The sequence below is a fragment of the Nanorana parkeri genome, unplaced genomic scaffold (assembly GCF_000935625.1).
Source record: "Nanorana parkeri isolate BGI_ZX_2015 unplaced genomic scaffold, ASM93562v1 scaffold243, whole genome shotgun sequence".
NCBI classification, from domain to species: Eukaryota; Metazoa; Chordata; class Amphibia; order Anura; family Dicroglossidae; genus Nanorana; species Nanorana parkeri.
This window is the reverse complement of record NW_017306511.1, coordinates 1133107-1143183: the sequence shown is the minus strand read 5'-3', so window position 1 is coordinate 1143183 and position 10077 is coordinate 1133107. Positions and strand designations below refer to the sequence as shown.

Sequence of the window (10077 nt, the reverse complement as noted above, 5' to 3'; positions counted from 1 at the left end):
CAGTGCTCCCCAACCTTTTTATCGCCGCGGACCGGTCAACGTTTGATAATTTTACCGTGGCCCGCTGAGAGGGGGACGTTGATTGTTTATATTTTAGATTGTTTTGATTTAATAATTTTAATTTAATTGTATTTAAAAATGCTTTCAAAATAAAAAAAACAAAAAACACCAAAACATGAAAGCGTTGGAATTCTTCACCTATTCCACCACCGAAAAACTGGGCGAGATTACGTTAAAATGTGTGACCACGTCACTGGTCACACATTCTAACGTAGTCTCAAACTTTAATAGATTACATGCCTACCTGTAATCATTTAATCAGAGAAATAGATTATAATAGGGAACATTACAGTGTAATATTCCCCATTATAATCCACGTCTAATGACATGATGTAAGACACCCCCCCCACCTTCCCCCGCTCAGACTCACCCTTCGAGGAGTAGCAGCCATGTGTCGATGTGTGCACTCACTGCTTGGGGCGGGGCGTGTGACATACACACGTCTCCTGTGACTCACCTCCCCTCCCGCCGCCTGTTACTATAGACGCGGCCAGGAGGGGAGGTGAGTCACAGGACCCGCCCCCTCACTGTGAAGCCCGTCGGCAGTGCGGGACCCCGGTGTTCGAACACCGGGACCGTGCACTGCCATATATTGCATGACCGGACCGCACTGAGACTGTGCGGCCCGGTACCATTTGATCCGCGGACCGGGGGTTGGGGGACACTGGTCTACAACATGTGTTAAGTGCTTGAGTTACACGGTTGCACAGTGTTTATGGTTGGGGTTAGAAAACGTGTAAGCGCATACTTTTATGCTGTGTAATCTCAGTCCTTGAGAACTACATATGGATTTGCTTAGAACCAGGGAAAACATGACCTGCTTCTTTACACGCTCAGATCTAGAGCCGATCAGGAAATAGTGATGTCAGCAGTCATAAGGATTCAGGAAGTTCAGAAAAACCAGTTCCACAAGATGAAAATTAGAACCACTAAGCTGAAAGGGTTTACGCCATCTAAGTTTAAATGCTATTTTTTCACATCTGTCTGGTGCATGTCTTTACCTCTTCTCTGTAAAGCAATTTTATATCTCAGCACTATACAAGTACAGATAATTAAGTAGATATGGTAGTTCACTCTATCAACTAATAAACAGAAAGCTAATGACGTTTCAGTCAAGGGAAAAGAGTATAACAGCAACTATACATTTTACACTTTTTATTCTTGTGTTAGTAAAATATGCTCCATGACAAGTTCTCTTTAAAAGATTTCTACAATACAACCCAACTACAGCACTAGGAGAGTGTCGGAATGTTATGTTCTTTCTTTAATCTTTTACAGCTCACTACTGCTCAAAAACATCAAGTTACCAAATGTTCAAAACTTGTTCCATAAACACAACCAATAAACACCAATTCCAAAAAATTTGCACTTACTACTGACTTTAAATCCATGAACATAAGTATACACTGAGTGGCCAGATTATTATGACCACCTGACGTTTGTAGGCAAATTAGCTATAATTAGCTGTAATTTCGCGCTGAAGTTGCTAGAGGGCCAGACCATTATAAATAGGGAAGCAGGTTGTTTACCACGACAGTGGAAGTGATTTTTTTCTGAAGATATGGGTAAACAACGCGATTTAACAGCCTTTGAACATGGGATGATTGTTGGCGCTCGGAGCCATGGAGCGAGTATCAGCAAAGCAGCAGAATTCGTTAAATGTTCAAGAGCAGCTGCCAGCCTGAAAATCTGGGTCTGAACGTGCGAATTGTGGCCGTCAGCGACTAGTCAATGTTAGGGCAGAACGGAGAGTGGCAAGACTGGTACAAGACAACAGAAGGGCAACAGTGCAGTGTCAGATTCCTCGCATCACCTTTCAACATCTAGTGGAGTCGCGAGGCGGCCCAACAAAGTCATCTTGTGGAGTCATCTCGTGGCCCAACAAAGTACTGATGGGGTGTTCATAATAATCTGGCCACTCAGTGTATGTCTCTGATTACTGATTTGCTGTGCGGAATAAATAATATCGATTCACAATTGTATCCTGAAATATTGCAACCTAGATTAACCAAACATTTTTGTTTTAACCTCAGCGGGCACTAGGGATGAGCAAAGTGATTTTGGAAAAACAGATTTTGCTACCAGCAACATTTTACAAGTGAAAACTCTCAAATTTGGTCATTTTGAAGCTTAGGTGCAAATCTGTTTACCCTTTTCATAGCATGTGCTTTTTTTTTGCTTTTTTTAGGGTTATTTGTGTACAGTCACTTTAAATTATTCATTATAGTTTAGTTTCTGTCTCTGCATGCTTTCTAAGAAAAAAAGTGAAATGATAACAGTAATGAGACGCATTTTTTTGATACATGAACAGGTCCAGGATAGTTGAAAGCATTTTCAGGGGTCGTCGGATGGTATGTTCCCTCCTGGGAGCTGGGGTACCTCTTGCCAACCCCCAACTTACAACTGTCATGAAGAGGTTAAGTGGGGAGGAGAGAAGGGGACAATGGTAATTAGTTCGGGGGGGGGGGGGATTATTTGCAGGTGCAATTTGTTCTTCAAGACCAATATCTGGGCAAATACATTGAACTGGAGCTGCTGTATCTCCTCTTTCTTCCCCTGAGCAGAACTGATTAAATTGCCATTAATTTTTCTTAATGGTCAAGGGAAAAATGAATAGACAGCATTCATAAGTAGGCATACTCCATTTACAAAGCAGTTATTGTTGTGGAAATGTGGCAAAAACAAGTGGAAATTTGTTCAGGGCATCTATATAAACAGGCAAAGTGACATTTTGCATGACAAAAATAGCAAAATCTTAACTTGAAAGCTCTATAAACAAGACTCCTTGTGGCGTGTGTGTGCTCTCTCCTCTGAGGAGAAGGTAAATATCAGAAAAGTAAAGCTGGGGATGCGGTTGTCAGCTATGCAGAGTAAGAGGATTAAAGAGTGCGCAATACTAAGTCAAAGACCATGACGAAAAGTTTCTGCTAGCCTCACTGTGATTTTTGTATCTGTCTTCATGGGGTTTGAACAGTCAGTCACTTGTATACTGACAACCACCAAAGAAAAAAAATTGTAAATGGCAACTATAATGCAGAAAATAGGAAGTTAGAAACTCACTGAATTAATGGCAGGTATTTTTCTGTACTTGCAAGTACTTTTAAAGAGACTTAAGATGGCAAAATGTGTATGTATTGGAGAGAAGCACTGAAATAAAAGTACAGACTTATAGGGTTCACAAGGCCGTTATGCCCATCCACATGTCTTTTGCATCCTGCCAGGGGGTTGATTGACAATAAGTGCAGGAACCTGACCAGATAAAAAATCAGTTGCCTACGATGGATTAAAAAGACCATACTGGCCTGCTGGCTGTAACCATGCTTGTCTAATACAAAATATATAAAAGCAATTCTATTAAATATGATGTTACTGGACAAATCGAACACCATCACACATATCTCACTTAATGCCAAGAAATTCTTTTAAATTTGACCCAGTTATTTAAGCTATCTGGAGATCAGGTTATGCAATTAATAGGTACTTACAGCCATCTGACTTAGTAAGCCTCAGAAAAACTAAAGGGTACACTAGGTCGTTTAGAAATATTTTAATTAATCATTTCTAACTTAGAGATGTATAGGTAATAATCTAGACTCAGGGCGTCAAACACACTTGGATTTCTGATATGCTGGGATGTGAAGAACTTGATCAGAAGTGATTATTGTGTTATTTTTTGTTTTTTTTTGTATTGTTTTAGTTTATATTTGGTTGGTTCTGACTCTTTTACATAAAATATGCTATTATTAAAAGAGAATTATGGCCCAACCTTTTTATTGCCATAGTTCTCTTTAGGTTCACAGGAGGACATATATTAATGACCCAAAACTAAACATATAGCAGGCTATATCCGCTATATGCTGACAGCGCAGAGCAGTGCCTCAGCTGGGAAAGATTCTGACAATATTGCCAGGATCCACCTTACTACCTGATTGACATTTGGCTCTGCCTTTCTAGAGGCAGAGCCAGCTGTGCCCACCCCCTCCCCGTCCGTCCCTCCAGTCAGCTCTGGAGGAACAGGAGAGGAGAGGAGGAATACCTGCAGGGAGCGATGACTGGCAGTCACCACTCTCTGCAGGTAGATGATCAGGAACTGAGCGATCGGCGGTATGTAATCTCTCAGTTCTTGTTCAATAGAGCTGACGTGTGACAGTTTTAGTGTCACACATCGGCTCTAATTTTGGGGATGAGTGTATTTCCCTCTCCCCCATGATTCTCCTTTAATCATATTTTAATTTCCATTGGAAGTCACTGCCAACTGCCCAGGGAATATCTGCCTGGGTACACTGCAGCAAAGTACCATCAGTAGATAAATATAAAGTAGTGGAGGCACTCATGAGTCTTGTGCAGGAATATATGTCCAAATAGGAGCAGTTTATTCTGTCTAATGTTTCAGTTGATCGTAGTCCTTGACAAAGATGGACTGGAATTCATAAAAATTAAACATTGGACAGAATAAGCTTCTTTTGTTTGAACATAGACTCCTGCTCAAGATCTGTGTCTCTACAACTTTATACTTACCTAATAATCATATATTGCACAGCAAAATATGTTCTAAAAAGTCATAATAGTTGAAGCAATGTTCTTTCAAACGTGCAGACAGAACATGTATGTTACTCCACCTTTTCCATATGGTCAGTGTAACACTATGCAATATACTATGTAACTTTGATTCTGAAAACAAAAAATCACTTAAGTGTTCTCTTCTTTCTGCTTTAAACTTAAAAAATCAATCCCATATATGTAGGAAGTCATATGTCAGGACTGGGGGTCCTTTAAGATTTGTTAGAGTTTTTATTTATATATAGATATCTATACATAGATATCTATATATAGATATCTATACATAGATATCTATACATAGATATCTATATATAGATATCTATACATATTTCATTCACAATCGTCAAACACAAATTCCATGAATCTTATCTTTTCTCCTAGAGAGTTTTATTTAGCTCTGGCAAAAGCAATGATTTAAGTATTAGACTTATGAGTCACATTGCCAATTCTAAAAAGAGACTACTGAGGAAGTATAGATATTTCTTAACTGTGAATATCTACCTACCTCACTGACATTTTATTGGATTACTTTCCAAACACACTCTATCGTGAGTATAATTATTGTCTTTCCCTCTATATAAAAGAACACGTCTACAAAATCCTCACTCTCAGATTAGGAAATGTGAATGCTATCAAACATTGCCTTAGCATAGATGTCAAGAAATCTATCAAAAGTATTAAAATGATGGCCTATCAGAATGATGGCCCTCAAAACTGGAGTCATTATTCTTGTTACCTTGACAGCAAAGCAAAATTGGAACTGCAAATACAGTGATTTAAAACCTCAGAGGCAGAAGTGAGCATTTCATTTTATCTGTATAACATAGCAGCAGCCCACAGAAGTACCAGGGCTGTGACCTGATAGCAGAGGAGCAATGGCCTTTTATAGTACTATGCTAGATAAATGTTATGCTTGCGTATCAATTTTGTTACGCATTAAACCTCACACTTATTTTATGCATATTGCATGATATGTATGGGTGAATGCAGGTAAGAGTGTGTGTGTGTGTGTGTTTTGCGCTTCCCGGCCAATCAGCAATGAGCTGGCCAAAAAGCATGGAGCCAGCTTCCCGGCCAAACAGGAAGCCGGGCGGCGAGTCATTACCTGCCGCCCGGCTTCCTGATTGGCTGGGAAGCCGGCTCTATGTTCTCTCGTGGCACTGCCACAAGGGAGATTTCCTCTGACCAGAAGTTCCGGTATCGGGGAAGGTATAGGAGCATTTGGGCGAGTATGAGTACTCTCCCAAACACTCGGTATCAGCACCAATACTAGTACACAAAAGGAGACTTATCCAACTAAGTGTAGGCTATTGTCTCCTAGATGTAATAAACACACACGTCAGTGGAGAGATCTTGGTTTTAAATATATAACAATATTGCATATTATCTTTAGGTTCTTTATCTCCTATTCGTTATGTTGGTTGTGACCAGATCTACAATACATTATGCAATCTCTTTTGATAAATGGCATTATTATTTGTAGAACAGATACAGAGGATGTACACATTTAATGGCCTCATGTATTCTTTGTACAGGTGAATCAGTTATCTGAATACATTCCATAAAAAATGAACAGCCTACTTACTATTAATCATTATTCATGTATGAAAGCTACAGAGAGGAGACTCCATTCTATAGGTACACAGGGCCCTCCTGTATAATAAAGCTGCTTTGAAATGCAAATACATATCCTCTGAATATTCATTATGAAACAGTTTCTTGGAAGCATTTAGAAAAAGCAAATACTTAACTACTCATGAGTCAGTTTATCACTTGCCTGTGCAAATACTCAGAAGTTAAATTCTTTCTTCAGTACCAAAGTCAAAGAAGCTGAAAGAAACAATAAGTACATTAATACCATAAATTAGGAGATTGTTTTACTACAAATCATACTTTTAAAGGATTAAAAGACTAAAAGCATAACAAGTCTATACAATGGATATTGTATCATTTTGCATAACTCTTTATATGGAAATAATGAATCCATAAGCTTCTTATAAAACTAATTGCAAAATGCTAGAATGACACAATGCTCACTTTTACTACTAACATCAATACATAAGCAGGTTGACATTTAGGTGGCAAAGCACTATAAATCATAACCAATTGTAATTTCTTAAAATAAATGTGTTCACCTTTTTTCATCCTTTCTTGTATCTCAGTGCTACTGATCTCCCCACCCTCTTTGCAGCCACTTCCTGTCTACATGCATACACTCCGCTCACCTTGCTAATAAATGAAACTAGTAGTCATTTCACAGGACTCCCCTTGGGTTTGCAATCTAAAATGACCTTTGAAATCTATACATGAATAAGGACCATAACTCATCTCATAAACACAAGTATGGTAAACCAATTAGATGTGGATAAGCAGAAATCTGGCTTTATATAGTTTGCTTTGCACAGTGACAAGTTGGTACTGACCAACCGCAAGTCCTTCCATGAAGGCTTGACATATCTTTTTCATACAGATATAGAATATTGTTATCTGTGGCCTGCTGTTCGAAGTACCTAGAAATAATATCTGAAATGTTATCTGTGTTGTTAATTTCCTTTATATTATAGCATCTCACAAGCAGCAACTTCCATACATCCTGTTTTGTACAGAGTAATCCTGCAGTCTTTTGTGCACCGTGCTACTATTTATACTTGTCTTGGTCAGCATTATAGACTGACAATTCTAAATAAAATAGAAGAGGTCCAGGCTTGTTTTAGACTACACTGCTAAATGAAGAATTAACCAAAAAAAATGGATTTCCATTACATTTGCATCTAATTGAGAGGGCATGTGTTTATATGCTTTTTGTTTGTATCCAAACTACTTTTCTCCCCATACATGTCAATGATAATGTAAAAGAAGCCCAAACCAGGTTGATGCTGTTTAGGAGGACAACTTCACCTGTCAAGGAACTGTGAATCATCTCAGAAGCATTTCAAATACAAATGTAATGCACTTAAAAAAAGAAGCTCCTTTTGCCAATTGGCACAACCCCAAAGACTGTACAATAAAATTACGCCAACCGCTACATTGAAGGCAGCTTTAAGTGCCTGTTATTACCTATACTATAGGCAACACAGTGGTGTATTGGTTAGCCCTTCTGCCTTGCAGCACCGGGTGTCCCTTGCTTGAATCCTGGCCAGGTCACTATCTGCAAAAAGATTGCATGTGGGTTTTCTCTGGGTACTCCGGTTTCCTCCCACACTCCAAAGACAGGAGGTAAATTGGCTCCTGTCTAAATTGTCCCTAGAACGTATGCATGTGAGATAGGGACCTTATATAGTACGCTCCTTGAGGGCAGGGACTGATGAGAATGTACACTATGTAAGGCGCTGCGTAAATTGACGGTGCTATATAAATACCTGTAATAAATAAATATACTTTATAAGTTGCTGGGATCCACAATTGGAGCCTTTAAAACTCCTGGGCAATGTTCAGCTCACTGAGAAAATCAACACATGCAAAAGGCTAAGCAAACTTCCTCATCCCCATGTGACAGCGCTTGATCCCATCATTTGAATGCTTAGTCCAGGTCCCCAGCGGGCGCCGTTTCCAGGTGCAGGGGACCGCTAAATTAGTGCTTCAAGTGTGTCCGTGCTGGCAGGTCCACTGCAGACTCCTCTTCTGCAATTTGAGAGGACCTCAGTGCTGAAGAAAAATAGCAAGTGCCCACGTCACACAGGTAGTGATGTGCACACTCAAAGAAGAAAAGAGAACCCAGAAACACATGTGCTAGCTAAAAGGCTTTTTTATTGCAGAAGAGAAATGCTATGACTTTTCTGCAATAATAGCCTCTTATCTTCCTGCTCACAAACTCCTTTACAATGTAAACTGCTGCACATGTACAGCTTAGTGTACAATCTCAACATGCCTTTGTGTCAGGATGAATGCATGTGCAAGGAAGTTACATCACCTCAGGCTGGCTGATCAAGATGACAATAGATGCCAGACCCTGTATATGACCAGGGGAAGATGTTGTCCAAGGATTTACATTTTTGGTTCATGTAGGTGTTAGGGGGTTGATTTTTATAAACCTGTGCTGAGAGAAACATGGAGTATTGTTCCAGGTTAATTCACATTAAAGCCAGAGGATCAGCATTACTGTCTAGCAACTGCCATTTCCAGCAATGGCTGCATCCAGCATAGATTAACTTTAAGGTTAAGGATTTAGTGTTAGACTTAGGTTAAGTGTTCAGGGTTAATTTTTGTGGTTTATACATTTTCAGCAATCAAAGCTCTGCACCCAAATGTACTGCAACTGGCTTCCATCGCCATAGAGCTCTGCATACATATCTTTTGGATTGTGAAGCAGTGAGCAAAGCAGCAATAAGTACTAACATATCTCATACTGCGCCCAGGACTGAGTAAGCACAAAGCTCTCAGATATCCACATGGCGCAGCATTAAAGGTTCATGAGTGTGAACCTTAGTAAATGTCCAGTAGGTTTCCTCTAGGTTTCTTTTCACATAGTTTATTCCAGTCTTACAGGAAATATTCAAAACAGGGACTTCTCAAAATACAAACCTACATTTATGAATGAGAGAATATCATATTTTAAACATTGGATATGCATATTCCCCTTTAAAGACCTTTCCCCATCATTTCTCCCACTCAGATATAACAGCATGCAGCTGAAAAAAAGTGCTCGCTAGCCTTTTAAAAAGTAATGATATCAACTGTAAAAAGATTACTATCTCTAGTAAATGGACTTTTTCCCAGTGCCAACTCAACATGATCACAGCCAAGTCACATTACTCTATTTTTCAATGTTTCACAAAGAAGCTCAGGATATAAGGATGTTTGCTGTTAATTATTCATAAAACTGTATACAATGAAAAATGGACTCTTCTGATTATCTCAGAACTACACGACACATTTAATGGTGCTATACAAGTATAATTATGAGAGTTCTTTATTTGCATTAATTCTAAAACTTTCATTAGAAAAGTCTGCTGTGTAGTATTCAGGAAACAAAAAACGCATTTATGCTCAGCTACAATAGCAACATAAAAAAGCATCTACAACAAAATGCTCATTGGATAGTATATTTAATATTCATCAAATTCAAGCAGGAGTGTCCCATTGTGAGTTTTATGTACCATTTATGTACCAAAACTATAATTAGACACTTTCAACAGAAACATAGTGATGAACATAGCACTTGTGAATTAAGCCAATAATTTTTGCTTATTAACTCCTTATGATCCATGTAACTGGGGGAGTGGTAGGGGTGTGTCTTTTGCCTACACACTTTGTGTCCCTCTTTCCCATCTAGAAAGTTATGATGTATGAATATGCATCTGTGAAGCCAAAGACAGGCAGTGTCAATCTTAGACTTCTCAGTTAGGTGTTTTTGCTAAAGGGGGGGCCTCTGATGTGAAAAGGGGGGACTCTGATGTGAAGGGAAAGGCTTTTGATGCGAAGTGGGGTTTCTCATGTGAAGGGGGGGGGGGGGTCTAT

General features: G+C 39.2%; 1 protein-coding gene across 1 annotated transcript in view; it reads right to left on the bottom strand.

Moving 5' to 3' along the window:
• Positions 1–10077, bottom strand: part of ENOX1 (ecto-NOX disulfide-thiol exchanger 1) — a 367040-nt gene that overhangs the window by 222371 nt on the left and 134592 nt on the right. Inside the window, exon 4 of the mRNA XM_018556618.1 lies at positions 6398–6450. The gene's annotated coding sequence lies outside the window, so the exon portion shown is untranslated. The remainder of the gene's footprint in view (positions 1–6397; positions 6451–10077) is intronic.